This window comes from Podarcis melisellensis (assembly GCF_964234715.1).
Source record: "Podarcis melisellensis genome assembly, chromosome: 6".
NCBI lineage: Eukaryota > Metazoa > Chordata > Lepidosauria > Squamata > Lacertidae > Podarcis > Podarcis melisellensis.
This window is the reverse complement of record NC_138538.1, coordinates 38,473,334-38,494,610: the sequence shown is the minus strand read 5'-3', so window position 1 is coordinate 38,494,610 and position 21,277 is coordinate 38,473,334. Positions and strand designations below refer to the sequence as shown.

The following is a 21,277-nucleotide window of genomic DNA, read 5'->3' as shown; positions in this document are numbered from 1 at the left end:
TTCGAATCCCTGCGGTGGGGTGCGCTCCCGCTGCTCGGTCCCAGCGCCTGCCAACCTAGCAGTTCGAAAGCACCTCCGGGTGCAAGTAGATAAATAGGGACCGCTTACCAGCGGGAAGGTAAACGGCGTTTCCGTGTGCGGCTCTGGCTCGCCAGATGCAGCTTTGTCACGCTGGCCACGTGACCCGGAAGTGTCTCCGGACAGCGCTGGCCCCTGGCCTCTTGAGTGAGATGGGTGCACAACCCCAGAGTCTGTCAAGACTGGCCCGTACGGGCAGGGGTACCTTTACCTTTACCTAGTGGTCAGCTACATGCAGTGAAAGCTACTATCCATAACACATCATTTTAATCTCCAACCCATAGAGATGAAGCTTAGATGAATCATAGAATCTTAGAATTGGAAAGTTGGTTCCTCAAGGGTCATCTAGTCCAACCCCCTGCGATGCAGGAATCTTTTTGCCCATTGTGAAGCTCCAACCCAGACCCTGAGATTAAGAGTCTCATGTTCTACAAATTGATCTATCCCACTTTCATCTATTTCTACAAAAGTTGTGCCTTTCCAGCTATATCAATATTTGACTGCAAATTTTAATTATTAGTATTAGTAGTAAGCATTTTTACCTGCTCTTCAGCTAAAAAGGCTTCCAAAGTGAAACAGCAACATGCATATGGCATGTATAATAGTGAAGCAGGGTCTATTGCTACGATCTGAATTTGAATATGTTGGCTAATTCTAACGATTTACATCTGTCAGTGATGTTTGGGGGATATGGGCAACAGGTGGCCTGCCTTTGTAGGTCCAGTTGGGCTTTGGAGCCTTTCCAGTGAACAGACAGATCTCTATGCATGAATACCCTTTTAGTTTTATTTCTGTTTTTTGGTGTACTCTTGTCTTCGATAAGGAACTTTATCAAAAGCATTTTGAAAGCCTGGTCAGTGTGTATTAGATTCTCATCATGAAAATGCATCTCACATCTTTAAACATGGTTTTGGCAGATCGACAACTCTAGTAAGTAGAACCACTGTGGCCTTCATCCCCTACCCCATTGGTGAATTGCTGAAAACACAGAGGAAAAACTATGCGTGCATGTTTCTCGCTTTTAGGTTTTAGGTATTCTTTTATTCTGGGTGGGGTGGGGGGGGGGCTCTCTGCTAATCCAAGCCTTGATCACTCTTTCAAAAGTTATTGGAGGAAGAAATTTGGAGGAAAGAACAATAGTAAAAGAAGCAGAAAACACAAAATTGCTTTGTTTGCGGAGGTGCAGTAAGAAGGGTTGGGTCGGGTTGAGAGTTGAACTGTGATTATTTTGATGTCTACCTTATGTTCATGTCTGAGCTCATTAGTAAACCAATGCTGATATGGAAAATCTGTTTAATTTTTTTTTTTAAATAACACTATTGCTTTTCTATGAAGTGCAGTAAACTCAATCTGGAATGCAAATGGAAGAAAATTAAATCTCTGTCCTGTTCCTCTCCTCCTCTATCTGTTGGGTCTATTTTATTGCCCTGCCACTGTCACAGTAGAATCTTGGATTCTGAAGTTAAAAAATCACGGCTCCGCGTGAACCCGGAAATGCCTTCTCAAGGCAGTGAAGTCCACTCTTGTATTTATTATCTCTGTGGCGGACCGCGCTGACGTTTCCCGTCTCTGCGTCCCTCAGCTGCCGCCAGGAGGAGCGGCGGGGCGTCGTCAGGTTCTTCTCGCCTTTCCTTGGGATGAGAGCTTCGAGTGGCTGGACTGAAGGGTTCCTGCGTTCTGCCGTTTACAGGTCTGTTGCAAGCTATTTTCTCTCACCCTCTCCCCGCCCCATGCTGGTTGTGAAACACTGGATTGCATCACGGATCTCTCTACATTGTAAGGACAATAATGCTAGATTGCATTACATGGCTGCCATTATTATTATTAGTAGTAGTAGTAGTAGTAGATTTATTTATTTAGTTATTAATTTTCCGCCTTTTTCCCTGGTGGGACTCAAAGTGCCTTGCAACTAAAATACGAAACAGCTGAAAGCATATATTCCTGCAGTAGGAATTTTAAACAATAAGATTATTGTGGGTCACCTTCTAAATTAATTTGAGTGGGTCTCCCTTTGAATAGAACTGGTCTCTCTGACCCCCTTTTGCAAGTTAGGAATAACAATACTTGCCACCTACAGGGTGGCAGGGTTGTTGTGAAACACACTCAAGACTCATCCACAAAATCTACTGAAGGAAGCATTTGCAGCACAGATTTTTCTCACATTAAGACCTTTCAGTATGATCTGTCTTTGCTTGAAGAGAGGGTAGAAAATGCCTCTGCTAAATCACTGCAAGAAAATAGTCCTGGGTTTCTTAGTTTCTGCTTTTCAGCAGCTATCAGTATTCCAACTCTTACCTTCTAATAGCAAGAGTTCTATTAAAACACCTAAGAAACAACAACCCCAAGAAGAAAATCCAAAGTTTCCTCTGCACATCTGTTTGCAGGGTAAACACAAGTATGTAGTATGCCAAGTGGAGTAATATGCAATATCTCATGCATTTTGGTATGTTTTCATCCCACCTCCTTGCAGCTGTTGCTTCCATTTACCATTTTGCGTTAAATAGTGTGAAGCAGAATTGCTGTGCAAATTTAAATGAAGCTGAATTGTGTCAACAGCTGTTGGCTGTACTGTACTAATCTAGGCTCCTCCTTAAAAAAAATCTAGCCAGAGTGCTCTGAATATGAGATTTGAGAGAACACAGATCACTCTCAAAAGTTCAGGGGTGGTGGCCTGGGAGAAGGCATTCTTTGTGGCAGCCTCCAAGTTGTGGAATTCCACACCCCTGGTGGGTCTGGCTCACTAGATTCCTGGCCTTCAACAACTGACATTGTGTGTTTTCAGGCCCTTCCTATTCTTGTGATTATAATCTGTTTCAGCTGTTTTAAATTTGTTGTAACCTGCTCAGACCTTCTGATGAATGGTGGGTAGTACATCTGGTGGTGGTGGTGGTAATAATAATAATAATAATAATAATAATAATAATAATAATAATAATAATTAATAGCAGCCTTGAATTGGGCAAAGAGGGCTTGGATTTCAGGCCTAAAAACAAGTCAGGTGGAGCCATGCAGATACCAACCAAAAGAGCCATTCAGCAGCAAGGAACAGCAGTCACCATCCAGATATTTTTTGGCTTCAAGACCATATCTTGCTCTTCAAATGATAGCTGGGATCCCAGTGTAACACCTGTCAAAGCAACTCCCCATGCCCCCAGCATCCAATTAAATTTAAAAATAAAATGAAGTTACTAATATACATGTTTTTGTTGTTTAGATGAAGGGAGTAAGCTCCTTTTTTAGGGGGGAAATTTACTGGGGGGGTTTCTCTGTTGCAAGGGGAGTGTACAGTCATGGGAACAGCTTTATTTCTGTTAAATAAATCATGACATGGTGTAATATGTCAAGTTGTTCATCTGAGGTTGTATTTACCTAATTTTAAGAACCTGCTAAGGAGTTGATTGTTATTATACCATTATGTAAAACCACAGAATCCAAAGAGGGGGTGCTTTCTTTTCCCCAAGACTGTATGTGTTTAGCCTTTTTTTAAAAAAGGGGGGTGGATTCTAAGCATCTTATTTTTCTTGTATGAGATGCGAGTTCTTGTGATCATGAGCTTCTTAGATTTTCTTAGACACCCCAAGAGTGTTGAGATCCATAGATCAGAAATAGACAATAGCAGTTTAACACCATTCTGAAGTCGTGGAAATAATCCACTAACCATACCTTCAAATTTGCCTGACTGGCTTTTGTTAGGTAGAGTAGGAAGAACAGCTTGGACCCTAAACTATCAGGAGTCAAGGAAATGCTGCTCTTTTCCCCCAGACAGGGCATAGTCAGTGGTAGGAGGGTAGCTTACCTGGCAGGTAAGAATGGATTGAAAATGGACTTGGGTAGGTTTGTCTGTTTCTTCTGTTCTGGAGGCTGTTATGTTGTTCTCTACTTTCCGTGTGTTTTTCTGTTGGACACTTTTCTAAGTAAGTTACACAGCAAGGGACCTATACTCTGTAGACCCGTGACCATGTCCCAGCACTGAGGGAGGGTGCTCTCTCCCAGTCAGGGCATGGCAGATACCTGATTTGCGTAAGTCCTGTTTTATGAAGTGGGAAGAGAAACCCAGACAACCCTTACCACTGTAGAAAAGGAACTCATCACTGGTAAGACCAACCCCCCTTTTTTTGTCTGGTTCCCAACTTCCACCTAGTAGAACACCTGCCATTGCAATTCAAGAGATACTTGCTGAGACTGAGAACCATTTTTTAAAGTACATCATGCCGCTCTGAGCCTTGGCTGGGGAGGGCAGGGTATAAATAAAAAAATATTATTATTATTATAACTAGAAAAAAAGCTGGAAAAGCTGTTTGCCTGTTGTCATGGCTAGTTTAAAACAAATTTTAGTGAAAATATTGCAGATTCCAACAAAATTCTAGAATTCATTTCCCCAAGGACTACATTTCAGGTTAACAGTTCTGACTGGAGAGGTGCTGTTATCAGGTTTCTCATCCTATTTAATAATGAACTGAGGATGATACCAAAGAAGGCTGCAATAAATTGTCAACACTTGAATGTGAAAGCTTCTGAAAACACAAATAGCATTTTTGGGAAAGTGGGCCTTGGATTCAGTTCCGATAGCACTAATCTGTTTTTCAGATTAAAATTGTATCCCTCCCCCCAGCAGCTATTGCAAAAAAGAAAAAAAGGAAGTGTATTTTGGTTTGCATAGCCTAGGAAACTCAGGAAATGTGCACAAAGATTGGAATGAAACAACAAATTCAGTTTTGTATTATTTTGCAATAGAATTCATTTACTTTAATAGGCACCATCATTCTCAATGTGATTTTACATTCCAGAAAATATAAAGAAAAATAAAATGGAGTTTGGGGAATGGATGGTGTTGCAAAACTGAATGATTTGTAAACTACATACAAAGCCCACATTTTTACAAAAGTAAAACAGCAGTGCCATATAGTGTTAGTTTATATCACAGGTTTAAACATTTCTGCTGATTTCATCTTGCATTTTCTGCACATAGCAGAATTTACAAATTAAATTTTTTATTTGCTTAACAAAATTTATATACTGCTTCATTGTTGTGAAAAGAGAGAGGAAGTTTTTTTCCATTTTAAAACACCTCAAAAATTACCATATTACATCAGACCAAATGTCTTTCTTGTACAAAGGTCTCTCTGGCTCAATCTGCACATTACATTTTAAGCCATAGTTAAAAAGAGTATGGTTTAATGTAAAGCTGCAGAGTGCTGTTATATGCTACTCCAAAATCCCCGTGCTCCTGTCGTACAGCAGATGAGCCAGGGTCTGCATTGTGTTTGTTTAGCTCCAAACAATTACCAGGGTTTGTTCTTAGCTTATTGCTCATGATTTGTTTAGAGACAAACCAACCACAAGTCCAGCTCTGGACAGGACAACACAAACTTATTTTTTTCTATGACGTAGCTGGGTGGGTGGGGGGAGTGCTGTGGGAACTTTGAGCAATGGGAACATTGAGGTGACATTAAGCCTCTGTCTGCAGCAGATTAAAGTAAGCAAACAAATACTTTATGTTTGTAAATGTTTTCTATTATAACATAGGGCAATTTTCAGTAAAAACCAACAACTCAACGAAAGTGTAACAAAAAGAAGAGTTAAAAATACAGCAGTAAAGTTAAACAGGAAAAGCCTGGGTAAATAAAAAGGTTAACTGACATTCCACAAAGTGGAGGTTTGATGGGCCTCTTTAGGGCATTATAGTTGTTTTATTTTCAATTCTATTCCTTATAAATATTACCAAATGGAATATAAAAAATGATTTGGCTGAGTGAGCAGCCTTAACTTTGTGTCTGCTGCCTGTCAGCAGTAGTGCATGATTCAAAATACTGGTGCTATTTTGGTTTTACACAGTACATTTCCATACTATTTTTTACTGCTAAGAATTTGGACAGCATTCATTCAAAACTTTTGTATTCCCATGTTGTCTCTCCCCCCCCCCAAGTATTTATTTGTCATGGTTTTTTTTAAAAAAATTCTCTTGCAGTTTCAGCATAGTTGTTTCTGGTACAAACAGACTACAGTGCTTCTCTCATTTGATGCAGAGGAATGGTCAGTGACATGTCTAGTCCACTATCATGTACCGTATTGGCCTGAATATAAGCCACACGTTTTTCCAATTTCAGACCCTGAGCAGTTAAAAGTGCGGCTTACATTCGCAACTTTTTACCATACGCTGCCTAGTTGCTTGGCGGTGGGGGTGGGGGGAGTGGCACGCCCACCTCCCAGGTAGCTGACAGCGCACACTCCCTAGATGTTTGGCAGTGGGGGGAGCAGCGTGCTCACCTCCCAGTTGGTTGGTGGCACACGCTCCCTAGCTGCTGGGGGGGGGGAGGAGTGGTGTGCCCGCCTCCCAGCTGGGGGGGGGGGAGCGTGTCAGGCCAACCAGCTAGGGAGCGTGCGGCATATATGCGGGCCAATATGGTATTATCTGCCTCAAGCCATTTTCTTCAAAGTCTATCCAATCTGCGAGTGAAACTGGCTTGTCCAGCATTAAATATATATTTATTATGCATATAATAATGGAAATGATATTGAAGGGAGGGGGTGCATGAAACAAGGTAGTCAAAACAAGGTGGAGATAATAATAAGCCTCAAGGAATAATCTAGCCCCAATGTTTGCGTATTAACATTTTTTACAGTTCTAGTAATAGGGCTGGATTAGCAGAACACTTTGAAGTCTACAGCCAGAATAACAGTGCTATCATCTCCAACTACTCCAGCTAGAGGATTTAGACAGTGAAGCCCACAGATATCTATTGCAGTGGAACTTACAGATAGTTACTGCAATATCTGCCCACACAAGAGACACAAAACCAATAGTCATATCATTGTTTCAAAGGCATCTCTTCATAGAGCTTTTTCAGCTGAGAGCATCTTTAAACCACACTCTGCATATGCATTGCAGTTGCTTTTCCCCCTACATCATAACCGATTTCAAATGGTGCTAGACAAAAACTAAGACTCTGAACACCAAGAGAAATCGGTCAGCCTGTGTAAGAGATGTTTTTTCCAGTTCCATATTGGCTGTTAAGAGTACTTGCAAGTTGTTCAGATCATAGCCTATGAAACTTTGAACAATGGTCGTATTAGTCAATGCATCTTATTAGTCAATGCAATACTAGGTATTTACTTTGAAAGAGTTTGGAAGAAGCTGGCCTAAAAAATATAGTTATAGTACTACTGCTCAATAAATGTTATGTTCCTAATTATATGACTTATCACCATCAACATTCAAATAGCCAAAAGTAAAATATGAATTTCCCACATTACTATTGGTACTTAAGCATGCATTAATTTGAAGCAAAAAGAAGGATGTTATATTCAAAATTTCCTCACTTTTATATTTTTATGGAATAACCATTGAAGTTGCATGCAACAGTGTTTTTAGTGTGAAAGCTGATGGAATTCAAATAACTATGGCAGGAAAATGAAAGGTGGTGAAATTAATGCAAATAAAATAATTTTAAATTAACAGAATCCTTTCTAGATTAGAAAAGTGGCAGTGGTCCTGAATAGCACGGACCAATGTAGATTGAACAGAGAAATGGCAAAAGTTAGCCATATTTTATGGAGTATAACTGTAATGCTGCAATCTGACAGCTAGCCAGAAGTTGGCCGAGGGTTCTTCAGAGTGTGCAAGAGTCCCCAGTACACCTGTGGAAAGCTCTGCATAGATGTACTGCTTTTGATGGGGTGGGAAAGGGTTGACCAGGTGTCTCTGGATCCCAACCCCTTCATAGGAAGTTCCACCATAGACTGCTTCCCCCAAGCCCAATTTCTTTGCATGTCTCACTAAGTGCAGTGGGCTCTCCATTTGCAGCTTTCACTGCTGCATGCAAGGAGTAGAATGGCATCCATTCAGTACTACAATGCATCTTCTTGTACTCTAGGCATAACTTAAGCTACATCTTGAAACATGATCTCTTACTGAGACACAGAGAAAGACATGTGAATGTTACCAAATGCTTCCTGTTCTTCTCTGGATCCAGTGCTGTAATTCTTGCTCCTAGAACACTGATTTCAAATGGTGCTAGATACAAAGATGGGAAAATCTAAGCCACCATGTGAAACCAGCTTCCAGAGGAAGACACACTCTTGTGCTGGTACCATCTTCAGAATCCAAGGCACTGTAAAGAAAGTTGCTCTTCAAGTTTCCTAGAAGGAAATGCCTATTTTTTGGTTTAGCATGTGCTCTACTTTCATTGTAATAAAACAAATGCTGAAAATATGAACATAAATGTATGCCAACATTCTATTATGCATAAACCTGAAGAATCCAGAATATTTTATAAGGTAAATATGCTAGCATTTGAAAGCAAGAAAAAGATACCCCAAAACATTTTATCCATTAAAGTTTTCATTTTCTTCTTTACCTATTTATATAGTAAGAAAAGAAGATCTGTTATTTTACATAGTTTAATGTTAATGGATGGCTATGTTTCTTACTTGCATTAAACCTTATCTTATTAACTTAACAGTCTGGCCATTTTCGCTAATCACGTACAACCACTGAAGTCAATGGAGCAAGCAAGCTACATCACAATTAAGTCCTCATTACTACCCCTTTTGAGGAGAGGCAAGGAAAGTCCCAAGTAATTGCCTCATTTCTGGAACACTTGATTTCCTCCACCCTCTTCCCCTACTGTACCAAATGCCTTGTGATCCTTTCACTGGTTTTACCCTTTGCCATATCTACTGATACTTATTTTTTGCAGTTTTTCTATGAGGGGTGGTGTTCTTACTTTTTATTGCTGGTGATATTTTACCTAATCTTAGTCCCTGCTCAATCTCATTTCCTAATACTATTGCTGTCCAATGACACTCACTGGCATATTTTGGCTTTAACTGCCATTCAGCAGTAAATGAAAGAATTATTTTACACAGTTTTAATCCATTTCTGTCATTGTTTGCTCTTACCGAGGCAGGTAACTCTTCATTTGAGTTACTTCTACCACTTTTTAGTTAATCTGCTTGCCCTTTTCCCACTCATTTCATGTTACAGAGCATGGTCGTGCTTGTAGTTACTCCCCCCCCCCTTATTACCAGTTTCATATTCTCTCCCTACTCCCCCCGCCTCTCATTTCTTTGTGGTACTCATATCTTTCCATATTCTATTCTCTGCATTACTCTTGTTCTTTGGCTCATAGCTAATTCCTTCCCCTCTCTTATTCTTGGACCTTTTAATTCTTATATTGATTATTTTGCTTATTTTTCTCTTCACCATTCTCTGTATCTTCTTGATATAAATGTTCTTAATTACTCCAAAAGTGGCAAATTACCGTATTTTTCGCTCTATAAGACGCACCAGACGATAAGATGCACCTAGTTTTTGGAGGAGGAAAATAAGGAAAAAAATATTCTGAATCTCAGAAGCCAGAACAGCAAGAGGGATCGCTGCGCAGTGAAAGCAGCAATCCCTCTTGCTGTTCTGGCTTCTGGGATAGCTGCGCAGCCTGCATTGGCTCCATAAGACGCACACACATTTCCCCTTACTTTTTAGGAGGGAAAAAGTGAGTCTTATAGAGCAAAAAATACGGTACTCTGCCGGTCAGGGCAGAAAAGCCAGTTTTGTTGGGTGTGACAGGCCTGCCGCCTCCTCTTATAACATAGTGCTAGCCACTGAAGCCCAAGAGGCAAGAAATTATGCCGCTTCTAGCAGAAAGGGTTGATGCTTTCTTCCCCCATTAACTGCCCTATCATACTCTGTTCTCATTTTACAGGGTCAGGAGACTTGAGAGAACCAAATACAAGACTTGCAGAGAGCATCGAGGGCCTGAGAACATGCTGTCCCTTGAGGCTCTACCTTTATCCTTTGACCCTGGGAAAGAACAGCTTGTGAAGGACAGATAGAAACCAGGGCACACAGAGAAACCAATGAGGGAACAGGTATCCACCGTTTGTCTTTATTTCTTGCTAACCCTCTTACTGACTGTTCTCCCGCAGTTTTTGTAATCTTCATTGTATGCGCCAGTTAATACCGAGGTTTAAATCCTGAACCTTCTTGGCATCTGCCATAAAGGTTTGTGGACCCCCAATATTTTTGTTTTACACCAGCGTGTCTGGCAGCAGTCCTATGGTCCTCTTGCTCTCTCCTGGAGTGAGCCACCAGCACCCAACCACACATTAATATATAGTTTGTTGATGAAACTTCAAGGATTCATTCTTCATTTCTGTTGTGTTTTGCCACCACTTTATTTCTTCTTTTGTCTCTTCTACTTATTTTCAACCTACTTTGTGTTCTCAGTTCTCCTGTATTCACAACCCATCCTCTTCACCCTCTCCTGCCTTGGTTTCTTACTCAACATCATAGATTGTTTTTAACATGTTGGGGTGCCTCAAGAGGCAATTCTGAAAGGCAGCCTATAAATACATAAAATAAATATATCTCTTCCTGTTTATTCCTCTTAAGCCATCTTTTTAATCTTTTGGATTGGTCCTTAAGTAGCTATCATTTCTTCTGTTTCAAAAAATTAGTGTTTGGATCCCATCTTTCTATTTCTCTTAAATTCCTTTCAAAGCTGCCTGAGGTTGTTTATTCTAATGTAAAATCTAACATGATCATTTTTAGTTTGCTTTCTGTCCTCATTTTACAGTAACTGCCCTGCATGTAAATCCACAGCATCTTACACTATCCCCCCTCTTGTGGATTTGATCCTGTAGGTCATGCCTTGCTTTAGTAATCTCTTCACTCATTCACTTTTATCATTTCTGTTCTTTCTTGACTTCACTATTTTTCCTGTTGCTCCTACTGTTTAATTTGACGTTGTAAGTCCCTGAGCCAGGATCCGTTCTTGTTGTTACTCTTTAAAGTGCTATGTATACTGACTGCACTGCATAATAATAGTAAAAATGAAACAATACTTCCTTAACAATATTACAACTATGCTGAATCCCTAAAAATGTATTTAGTTTATTTATGATTACTGGGATTTTATTTGGTTTCCCAATCTTGAGTTCTTCAGGTTGCTTCTTCTTTCCTCTCATTTGGACTTTCTTTCTCCTTTGCATGCATAGTCTCTCTCTTCTTTACAAAATTACATTTCCTTTATTTATGTTTAAGTGTCTCCATAATCTTAGACACCTCTCATCTGTGTATTCCTTCTCAGTCTATTGAAATACTACTTTTCTTCTTTAATTTCATTTCTCATGCACTATTTATTTTAATCTCTCTGCTGCAAATGCCAGGAATGTTCATTCACCATCCACAATTTGCTTGTTCTGTTCCTGCATTAGAAGTTAGTAAAAAATGATAGTAATTATTGAATAACAGAGTTATATTTACAGTTGCTTTTTCTTTGTGCATTGTGTTTTGATGGAAAGCTAGCAAAAATCAGTATTGCTGCAATAAAATCTCTTCCAGATAAGGGGACTAAGACATCCAGTGTAGAAGTCCAGGCAGTGAGTAGCTATTTAGCTGCAATCCAAATCTAAAACCGCTTACCTTCCTACCGGAGTGGTACCTATTTATCTACTTGCACTTTGACGTGCTTTCGAACTGCTAGGTGGGCGTTTCCGTGTGCTGCTCTGGTTCGCCAGAAGCTGCTTAGTCATGCTGGCCACATGACCTGGAAGCTGTCTGCGGACAAATGTCGGCTCCCTCGGCCAATAAAGCGAGATGAGCGCCACAACCCCAGAGTCGGTCATGACTGGACCTAATGGTCAGGGGTCCCTTTACCTTTTAAATCTTAACTCCTTTTAAAGTTACTCCTTTGAGCTAAGTGAGTCCCTAGCAACCTCTTTTCCTTTGGAAAACAGACCGGTTCAATACTTAACTATAATACTTCCTTATTGGGCTGCAAAGCATCTGCATTTAAAGAGCAAGTCATTAATTTTTATGTTGACACTTTTTTCTTGCAGGTGCCACGTCAGCAGCTTTATATAGAAGTTTTTGCTGAGGTGCAATCAGCACAGAGGGAAGTGGCCTGACCTTCCTACCCTACAGGTATGGGCTTATTTTGTCCAGCATCTGCACCACCCCATTGGATCCAGCTTGTGTAGTACAGACAGCTGTTTTTACCATGATGGATGCATTAAAATTAGGTGTAGCTAGTTCTGGATCATCATCAAACATTCACTATGCTTGGCTGCAGGATACTTGGGCTACTTACACATTAGCAGCTTAAAACACAGCAAGGTCATTTCCTCACTGCATTTCAAGTTGTGTTACCTATTTGTTTTGCCACTCCTCCAACTGCCCCAATGGCTGTCTCCAATATACACACCTCACCTTAACTACAAAGCAAACGTGGCATAACTTCTCCTTTTGGACTGAAGCTGGTTTGAGGGTAAACACATCAAACAGTATTTCTCAGGAAAGTACACCATTAGAAAATGGTGGCGATATTGCCTTCCCTTTGCTAGTCTGTCTGAGTTCACCTAGCCTTGGCATGGAGTAGTTTGGTTGGCTAAATGCATTTTGCTTATAGATAGTTATGTCAGGTTTGAGGACCAGCAACACAGTGAAGGTCCTGACTATCAAATGGAGAGCTGACATGTGATTTATTTCTCATGCAATCAACTTGGTATGCTTTCCTGTGGCTGAGTAGAAGAATCCAGTGGGTAGCCAGGGGTGGTTCTGCCTGGCTTGTTAGCAGAAGCAGTGGCATGGTGCAATAAAGTTTTGGCTAGCTGAGCTGCCTGGACTGGTGCCACAGCCACTGCATGTAGCTCATCTTTTTGCTTTTTGCATACAAGTCAGGCATAGCCATTCTTCCATATCTTTTGTGCACACAGACATATTTAGATTTCCCCTTTGAATGTCAGGTTACAGCTTATTCACATGGAGTATTTTAGGTTTTAGGAGAGTATCAGATAAATCACTTAAGTTGCTAACTTCATTCCATCAATGCAGTATTATGAAGGGACCCTTCTGAACCAGCTGTAATGTGGCGATTTGAAAAAGAGGTTTTGGCATTGTTACCAGTGTTAACTTTCTGTTGATCCCATCATTGTTCTTGATGTATCAGTTTCTTGATGGTCTCTTATAAATTGACCATAGGCTCATACGTCAATTTTTGTAGGGCACCTAGTGACAGTAATACACACAGTAAAACTTAAAAAGTTGTGAATATTTTAAATGTTTTGTAACCAGCTCCTTCTACTTTTTCATCTGATGAAGCACCTTCCCCTCTCCACACTCTAATGGAGTACCGTATTTTTCGCTCTATAAGACACATTTTTTCCCTCCTAAAAAGTAAGGGGAAATATGTGTGCGTCTTATGGAGCGAATGCAGGCTGCGCAGCTATCCCAAAGCCAGAACAGTTAGAGGGAGCGCTGCACAGCTGTTCTAGCTTCTGGCTTAGCTGCGTGAAGCCTCCGCAGGGCTATCCCTGGCTTTTGCAGGAGGCGGGGGAAGGGACAGAGTGCAAAGCTCTGTCCCTTCCCCCACCTCCCAGAAAAGCCCCCAAGAGCTGCGCTCCCTTTAAAGAGCCGCATGGAGCATGTGTGTGGCTCTTGGGGGCTTTCCCTTCTCCCTCCTTGGGGAAAAGCCTGCAAGCGCCACACACACGCTCCTCGCAGCTCGTGAAAGGGAGAGCTGAGCAGAGCCTGGGATGCATACAGGCTCTGCTCAGCGCTCCCTTTAAATATTTTTTTTCTTGCATTCCCCCTCTAAAAACTAGGTGCATCTTATGGTCAGGTGTGTCTTATGGAGCGAAAAATACGGTATTTCTGTTATCTTCCCTCTCATTTTAGTTAAATTTATTTAGGCTGCAGTCTACAAGTTGCTTATCCTCGCATGGCTGCAAACATACTATTGTGAATTTGGAATTGGGGGAACTGATTTCCTAGATGTTGGACTACAACTCCCATCATACATGACCATTGGCCTTGCAGGCTAGGGATGATGGGAGTTGCAGTGTAGCAATATCAGGAGGCCACAAGTTAGGCTGCAGTCCAACCCTCACTTATTCCAAGCTGGGGGGCGGGGCTGGATTGAGCAGAGGCATTTCTACGCTTGCTTCTATGTCACTCTACCACTGCCACATGTAAGCAGAAGGCTCATTAGCATTATCTCTGCCAAGAGAGTCCTGCAAATGGCCCTAAAATGGGCAATTCCAGGAGTAGGGCTGAGCCACCCTGTTTCAATTGTTTGTGGATGGCATTGTGTGTGATCTGCAGTTTTATACTTACTGACAATGAAGGTAGCCATCCTTGTATCAGTACAAGCACTGGTATTTCAGCTACTTGAAACTTGAGGAGCAAAACTAATGGAATCTGAAACATTTCTCGTCCTTAGATTTATTCAGCAAAGATACGTGACAGCTTTCCACTCGAGCTGTAACAGCAAGGTATAGCCAACCTATGGAGTAAGGAAGAATAATGCCTATTATGATTTTTTGATAACACTGTCAGTATAAATTATAAATTGCACTTTTCAGATCGACATAATCCAAACAAAGAATTCTCTGCCACAGAGACAAATCTTTAAACAGCATTTGAGAACCCTATCCTATCAGATTTCCCAGATCATGTACATGAAAATTTAAGGATGTGTGTACACAAGTGTATGACGTCTACATTACTTGTTGCTACTGCAGGAAACATTAGTGCAACAACATTTTTTTCCTGCAGCAGTCATATATGGAACTTAAAAACAGTATTTTAACTACCTAGAGATAATATGGGATATCTCAGACTAAACGTTCATGAGAGACAGTATAGAGCAGGCTTCCTCAACCTCGGCCCTCCAGCTGTTTTGAGACTACAGTTCCCATCATCTCTGACCACTGGTCCTGCTAGCCAGGGATCATGGGAGTTGTAGGCCAAAAACATCTGGAGGGCCGAGGCTGAGGAAGCCTGGTATAGAGGTTACTTTAAAATATAAAGAAGCCAAGCTGAGTGAACAATAATCTGGATGCTCTGGTGATTAGTAAACTCAGACAAACTAAAAAGAGCCAACTTCTCTTTTAATAGCATGACAAAAGATGAAATACTCTATATGGCAGGTTTTCAAAGTAAAAACAGGAGGAGGAAGGCAAATTATTGGATATTATACAAATCTCAAGACAAGTGCCCTTTTCCTACTAGGGTGTTAAGGACAGTAGAGATTACATGGCTTTAAACTTGTTAGCATGAAACATCTCCCTTTGGCATAGATAAAAGCTTTTATCAAGCTCCTTATCAGCACTGGAGGTTGTATAAAAGGTGCTTGGAGGCTATATTTAAAACCACCAATCTTCAGACAGATGGCATTTTTAAAGAACCAAACAATTTCCATGAAGCAATGTTTTAATTTCACCTTGCAAACTACAGTTATTAGCAAATAGCGTTCGTTCGTTCTTTTTAATACTCATAGCAAGCTGCCAGCTCTTTCACTCTCTCCCCCGCCCTCCACCAAGTCCTTTTAAGGACAAGTAAAATGTCAACATGAACCAGGCGATGGTTCCTTCCTGGACTCCTACCACATATGCAAATTATCATGCTGCCACGTAAGATGTTTTGTAACAGCTATGTAGTACCTCATTTTTCCTCTTTAATTGAAATAGGACCAGCTGGAGAGATTATGAAACACAAGGACTCTGTGCTCTATTCTTGTGTTTGTGGCTGAAATGCCGTAATAAAGCATTGGAAAAAGAAATGAAGCGAAAGCTTATCATAAGCATTCACATTTTCCTCCTGAGGACTTCCAGTGCAGCACTCCTAGAGGAAACTACTCTCTGGCAAGTGTGGAAAACACAGAATAATAAATGAAGAGGTTGTTTATAATTAACATAGTACTGGTAAGAGCACCCAAACCCATCAAGTGGCTGGTTGGTTCTTAAGTTATCTAGAATGGTTACAGCTTTCCTTTGGCTGCTTTCCATACAGTTCTGGGAAGACCAGTCACAGGAAAACCACATGGGAGGGGTGAATGATGCAGTTACTTCCTGTGCTCTTCCCTTTACCTCTCCTGAGTCTGGCTGCTGTAGTGTAGGGAGATAAGCATGCCATATGTCCCTCCCCCACAAATGGATATTTTGCTTTTAATTTTATACTCTGTTTCTACAAATTTCACCCTAAGTTGTGTACAAACACCTGACAGAAAGTACAGTTGACTTGCAACCTGCGCACATTTAACTTGTGCAATTATAGCTTTACATGTTTGGCAGCTTGGCAGCATGCAATCGCACAAATTAAACACTCCCATGCAAGGCAGAGAGCTTGAAAGCTCCCATTGCAGAAAACTTTAAGCTCTCTGCCTTGATTCCCAGGCTCTGGAAAAGTCTCACCAGGCCTCTGGGCTTAAAAGCTCTCTGCCTTCATGGTGGACAAGATCCGCTCAGTGTGCCAGCTCCAGAAAGGTAGGAATGGTCACCAGTGCTTTTTGCTGGGGGTAATCAAGGGTCCGCCATACCGGCATCTTTTTTCTAGGAGGAAAACACTGATGGTCGCACATGTTCAGTTGTGGGGTTGTTCCGGCAATAAGCAATTTTGCACAGCCCCTGGAACCTAACCCTCACGCAAGTTGTTTATATTAAAAAAAACTACACACTGTTTATAATATAACATCGTTAACCAAAATATAAATATTTGTAGACCAACTAGGAAATAGGCATGAATGAATACAATCTAGAGACACTGCTTTTTCTTCTCCAGTGGATCACTTAGCAGCTGCTGAGGGCTGTGATACCAGCCTGTTTCCTGGACCAGGTGCTGCTTAAGCTGATTCAGCAAGACACGCAAGAATGCCCATTAAAGATCTCTTAATACACATTAGTTATGCGTTGACTGTTAAGGACTACTGAAGATACACTCTTGCTTCATAGATTTAAAATGTGTTGGTGGACCATAGGGATTCTAGGATTAAAAAAAAAAGAACAAGACTGAAATAAGCATATCCTCAGGCATCATTCCACTGAGGAAAAGAAGCACCCAATAGCTAGCAATAAGTGATCTATATATTTTTTGTCTAATAATTGCATCAGTCAGTTGACCAAGATGGCTCTTAATAACTTCATTTATGGACAGGAGGAGACTTGTTTGCTACATCCAAGAGAATAGGCTTATTCAACCCCTTCACTGCTGTTCTTCCAGCTATAATATACTAAACATGCCATAGGACGTTATTCACAGGCTTCTACCTGTAGGTCAGCTCACATTCTTTCCTGTTCACAGCAAGATAATTAGAACTGGGCTATTTTACCTTTGCCTAGAGCTAAATAATATTTCATACTCAACAGGTACATAGTTTACTGGTGACTCAACAACTGAAACCCTTTTTCTTTCTCAACAAAACATTTCATAATGATTGGCTAAAATGTGTTAGATGTTTCAGAGTTAACCTAGCATTCCTGAAATGGTGGTCCAGGAGCAGATTACAGAGGATTTGCTAATATGACAACAGGGAGCAATGCAGCTTAAGGGCAAAACTGTGTGTCTCTGAAGCCTGGGAATCCCACAGTAGGACCCTTTTGATTTTATTGATGGGTGATATTTGCTAGAGAGATACTTCTTGTGTACCACAGTCATAACTATTGTATATATCCAAATCTATGTTTTCAGTTCCATCTAATTCAATGGGAAAACTTGTTAGAGATCTTTTTAATACAACATACCGGTAAATGGAAACTAGCAGAACTAGAATGAAATGCACTCACTTGCATTTTCTTAAATTTTAAATCCCACCGTTTTTACATCATGGATCCCAAAGTGGCATGCATACAGTTCCCAGGAGCTTTCCCATCCAGGTACCAGATGCACCCAGATCTGCTCTGTTTCAGCAAAGTAGCTGTTTCAGCACCAGTAGCAGTGCCTTCAGACCATACCCTGGGACATATGCATAGTTGGTCTTCCTAATCTCAGTCTAAATGAAAGGGTAGGGGGTGGGGAGCCACAAAAATCACCTTATTCAAGGGCACAGAAATGAATGAAGAAGAGTGGCGTTATCTTTTATCATTTTCTTGCTGCAGAGGCTGCACTACTATTGTTCGCATTGCAGAGACCTAAACAACAACAACAGAGAAGCACGCATATTTTTTTCCTCTTTGCCCTAGTATTATTTACCCCCATCATCTGTTTTCTCTCTTACACTCTCCAACAGTGATTCCAGCTAGAGGCAGGCAGCACGAATTGACAATAAAGGGCAAAGAAAATATACAGTCGTACCTCGTTTTGTGGCTGGGATCCGTTCCAGAGCCCCGGCCACTAGCCAAAAAGGATGCAGGGCAAAGCGCCACATCTGCGTACGTGCGCAGAGTGGTTTGCACTTCTGTGCATAGCGCGATTTACCGCTTCTGCGTATGTGTGAGCAGCAAACCCGGAAGTAACCCGTTCTGGTACTTCCGGGTTTGCCGCCGACATTTGCCAGAATGGATGCTAGACAAGGCGGATGTTTGCGGAGGTATTACTGTACCTATAGAAGGATTGTGGAAGCCTTACTATTAATTGTTCACACTCCACACAGCAGAGATCTACCCACCCCGATTGCCCCAAACTTCCACTGCTCCTCCCCACCCCACCCCACTGATCCCTTCTTCCCTAGCCAGGCCCTTGACCCATGAGCTCCAGAGACAATGAGGAGTTCCCCCAACTCACCACCAGTAGCAGCACAATTTCCAGGTCTCTGCTGCTTCAGGGACAGCTCTCACCTATCCTTCATTTCCTCCTTCCTGGCACTGAGGGGCGAGGGCAGCACTGGATTTAAGGCAGTGTGACCGGTTTGCTTGCACTGGGCATCAAGCTGAATGACAGCCTTTTCAAAGCCCAGTAAGCACTTGCCCAGCTTTGAGGAGGTGACATGAGTGCTCTGACAGGATCTTAGCGCCCTCCCACCTCCTTTCTACAGCTGGGAAAGCACTAACTAGGTTTTGGGAAGGAGACACAAGGACTCAAAGACCCTGTCAGAGCCGTCATACCTCCTTCCTAGAGCAGCTCCTGCCCAAGGAGTCGCTTCCTGTTCCCTGCCTTGCCAGGGGCTGCCGAAAAATGCCTTGCAGGCCGGCAGGGCATTGGACCACCCTTCTATAAAGAGTAAAATGTTACTTTGCTGAAATGGCTGCATATGGAGATTCTTTTTTAAAAGTTCACTCAGTTCTGACAAAAAGATACATCGGCTATTAAGAAGTGAGATGATTCATACATTTTTGGATTGCTAGATGTATTATTGAAAGGAACCTGAATCAACACGAATCCATTTTGTTTCCTTCAGGAAAGCCTGCCAAATTCTGATCAGCCAGTGCTGAGAAGAGATATTCTACTTTTTCACTAGATATTCCTCCTAAATCAAACAAGAGGTAGTCAAGCATGCCGGAAAGGCAAGATGAGCATTCTACACAAGCCAATGAGGCATCACAGTAAGATTCTACTCTGTGCTGTGAGAACAAACAAATGGTTACATGATGCTACTCCACATGCAGCCATTTGAGCAAAGTAACATGTTGGCAATATTAGTTCTGGTGAGGTCCAGAAAACCATAATCTCAGTTGTGTTGGAGACAGTCATGTACACACTGTGTTAAAGAAAAAGATATCACCCAGCTGTTTCGATGTACTCTTTCTCTTCAGTTATTCTTGAAGTGCAAGGACACAGACCATGATAACATGTGAAATGGGTGTTCCTGGATGTGACATCATTCTGCCTAACAATTCAAGTGGCAAATGCTGATAGAAACATAGCCACTAAAAAACAAGATGAAGGTATCCTCATACTTGGGAATACCCTGAGCTTTGCAGAATTCCACAAACAAACAATCACCCCCAAAACCAGTAAACCAACCCTGTTGAAAAATGTAACCGGGCGAGCTCCCACCACCCCCGTCAATAAGGACTGAATATGCTCACTAGCCATGAAGTGTAGAGCGAGAGTTGGAAAGTATGAAATGGGTGTGGTACCAGCTGCGTTAGCTTACAGAATCCTGGGAGATGGCATGGCTGGTTGGTGAAACCCTCTACAGGGGCAGCTGCGCTAGAAAGTGAGGTTACAATCCAATGTTTTCTTGCTGGTACCACTTGTCATCTTTTGAAATTGAGGCTGAACACTCACTGAGCACTCACTGCATTTCTAGTGCTGGGTTTTTAACACATATTCACACCACATTATCCATAACATATATATCCTGTACTTTGTTGTAGGATGCTAATGTTTGATGCTTTGTTTCTCAAACTAGCTTCACAACCATGTGAGCCCTTAAGGTGATATGAACGGGGTGGGGGTGGGGGGGAAGTGCTGTGAAACACAGTGAAAAATAACATTTCTGTGCTCTAAGGCAGTAATGTGAACACATCCTAATTCTCTGTTCTGATTCCATTAAGCTCTGTCTGTAATTAAGCACCTAAGCCCAATTTTCTATTGTTCTGACTGGTCATTGTCTAATCCATGCTCTGTTTACCTGAGCTTTAGGTCACAACTTCTACCACACTTCCTACCCTCACTCTCTCCTTTGCTCTTTCATCTTTCCTGTGGCACAGCTGTCAGGCTACATCCCTGTCTTCTAATCATTAGCAAGAATGTACAATAGGAGCTGAAATAAGCAGTCACTCCAACAATGTGCTATAGAAATACAGTATGGGACTGAGGTATCAGCTCTTCCAGCTCCTCCTTCTAGCTTTCAGGCATGCCTGAAATTTCTCACTGAAGAGCTCTAGGATTCTCCCACTCATTCATACTATCTTGCTATTCAGCCCATCCATCCATTTGTCTACGATTCAAGATACCCATTCTGCGGCACAGCTACATATATTGTTTGAAATAGATGTACTAATAAACACACATGACAGCCTAACTTCAGAAACCACATTAGTTCTATGCAAGAAACGACAGCCAATTCTGGCTACTTTACCACAACATTATTAGACTGCCCAGGCAGTCTAAAGGATTGCTTCCCTGTGGTGACTCTTTGGAAAACTGGCTACTATTAGTGCAAGGGAAAACTCAACAATTCCCCAAACATCCTCAGCAAAACATCTGCTGGGTTTCTTCAAAGCTTCTACAATAGATTAGTTGAAGCAACGGTACTAGCTACCTATATACTACTGGGCTGGGTTCAAGGTGTTGTTTCTAGTTTACAAAACTCTAAACAACTTGGAACCAGGCTTCTTAAAATACCACCTCTCTTCTGCTCCAGCCCAGCCACTACCTTCCCTGCAAAAGATGGCCTGGTAGTCCCAAGAGTTCCTGCAATTAACATGTCCACCTGCAGTACAGTTTTCAGTGCTGTGGTCCCTTTAATGTGGAATATATACAATTAAGAGATAAGGAATGCTCCAGCAATCCAGTCTTTCAGATGCATGCTTCAGG

General features: G+C 41.6%; 2 long non-coding RNA genes across 9 annotated transcripts in view; one reads left to right on the top strand and one right to left on the bottom strand.

Annotated features, from left to right (window-relative positions):
- The first annotated feature begins 1,587 nt into the window (after positions 1–1,587).
- LOC309372676 lies at positions 1,588–19,734 on the top strand. 7 transcript variants are annotated; one of them, XR_014169590.1, is made up of 5 exons: positions 1,588–1,768; positions 2,861–2,939; positions 9,783–9,948; positions 11,920–12,004; positions 15,550–19,734. It is a non-coding gene; the product is annotated as an uncharacterized lncRNA (long non-coding RNA). The 7 variants fall into 7 exon arrangements; XR_014169591.1 differs by lacking the exon at positions 2,861–2,939 and having other exon boundaries at positions 1,593–1,768; positions 15,550–15,783; positions 17,953–19,734; XR_014169592.1 differs by lacking the exon at positions 2,861–2,939 and adding an exon at positions 14,301–14,352 and having other exon boundaries at positions 1,596–1,768.
- The window catches only part of LOC309372677, a 30,250-nt gene continuing 20,976 nt past the window's right edge, over positions 12,004–21,277 (bottom strand). For both annotated transcript variants that reach the window (XR_014169597.1, XR_014169598.1), the window contains exons 4-5: positions 14,195–17,846; positions 12,004–13,087 (exon numbers count right to left, since the gene is read on the bottom strand). This is a non-coding gene — a long non-coding RNA (uncharacterized lncRNA). The remainder of the gene's footprint in view (positions 13,088–14,194; positions 17,847–21,277) is intronic.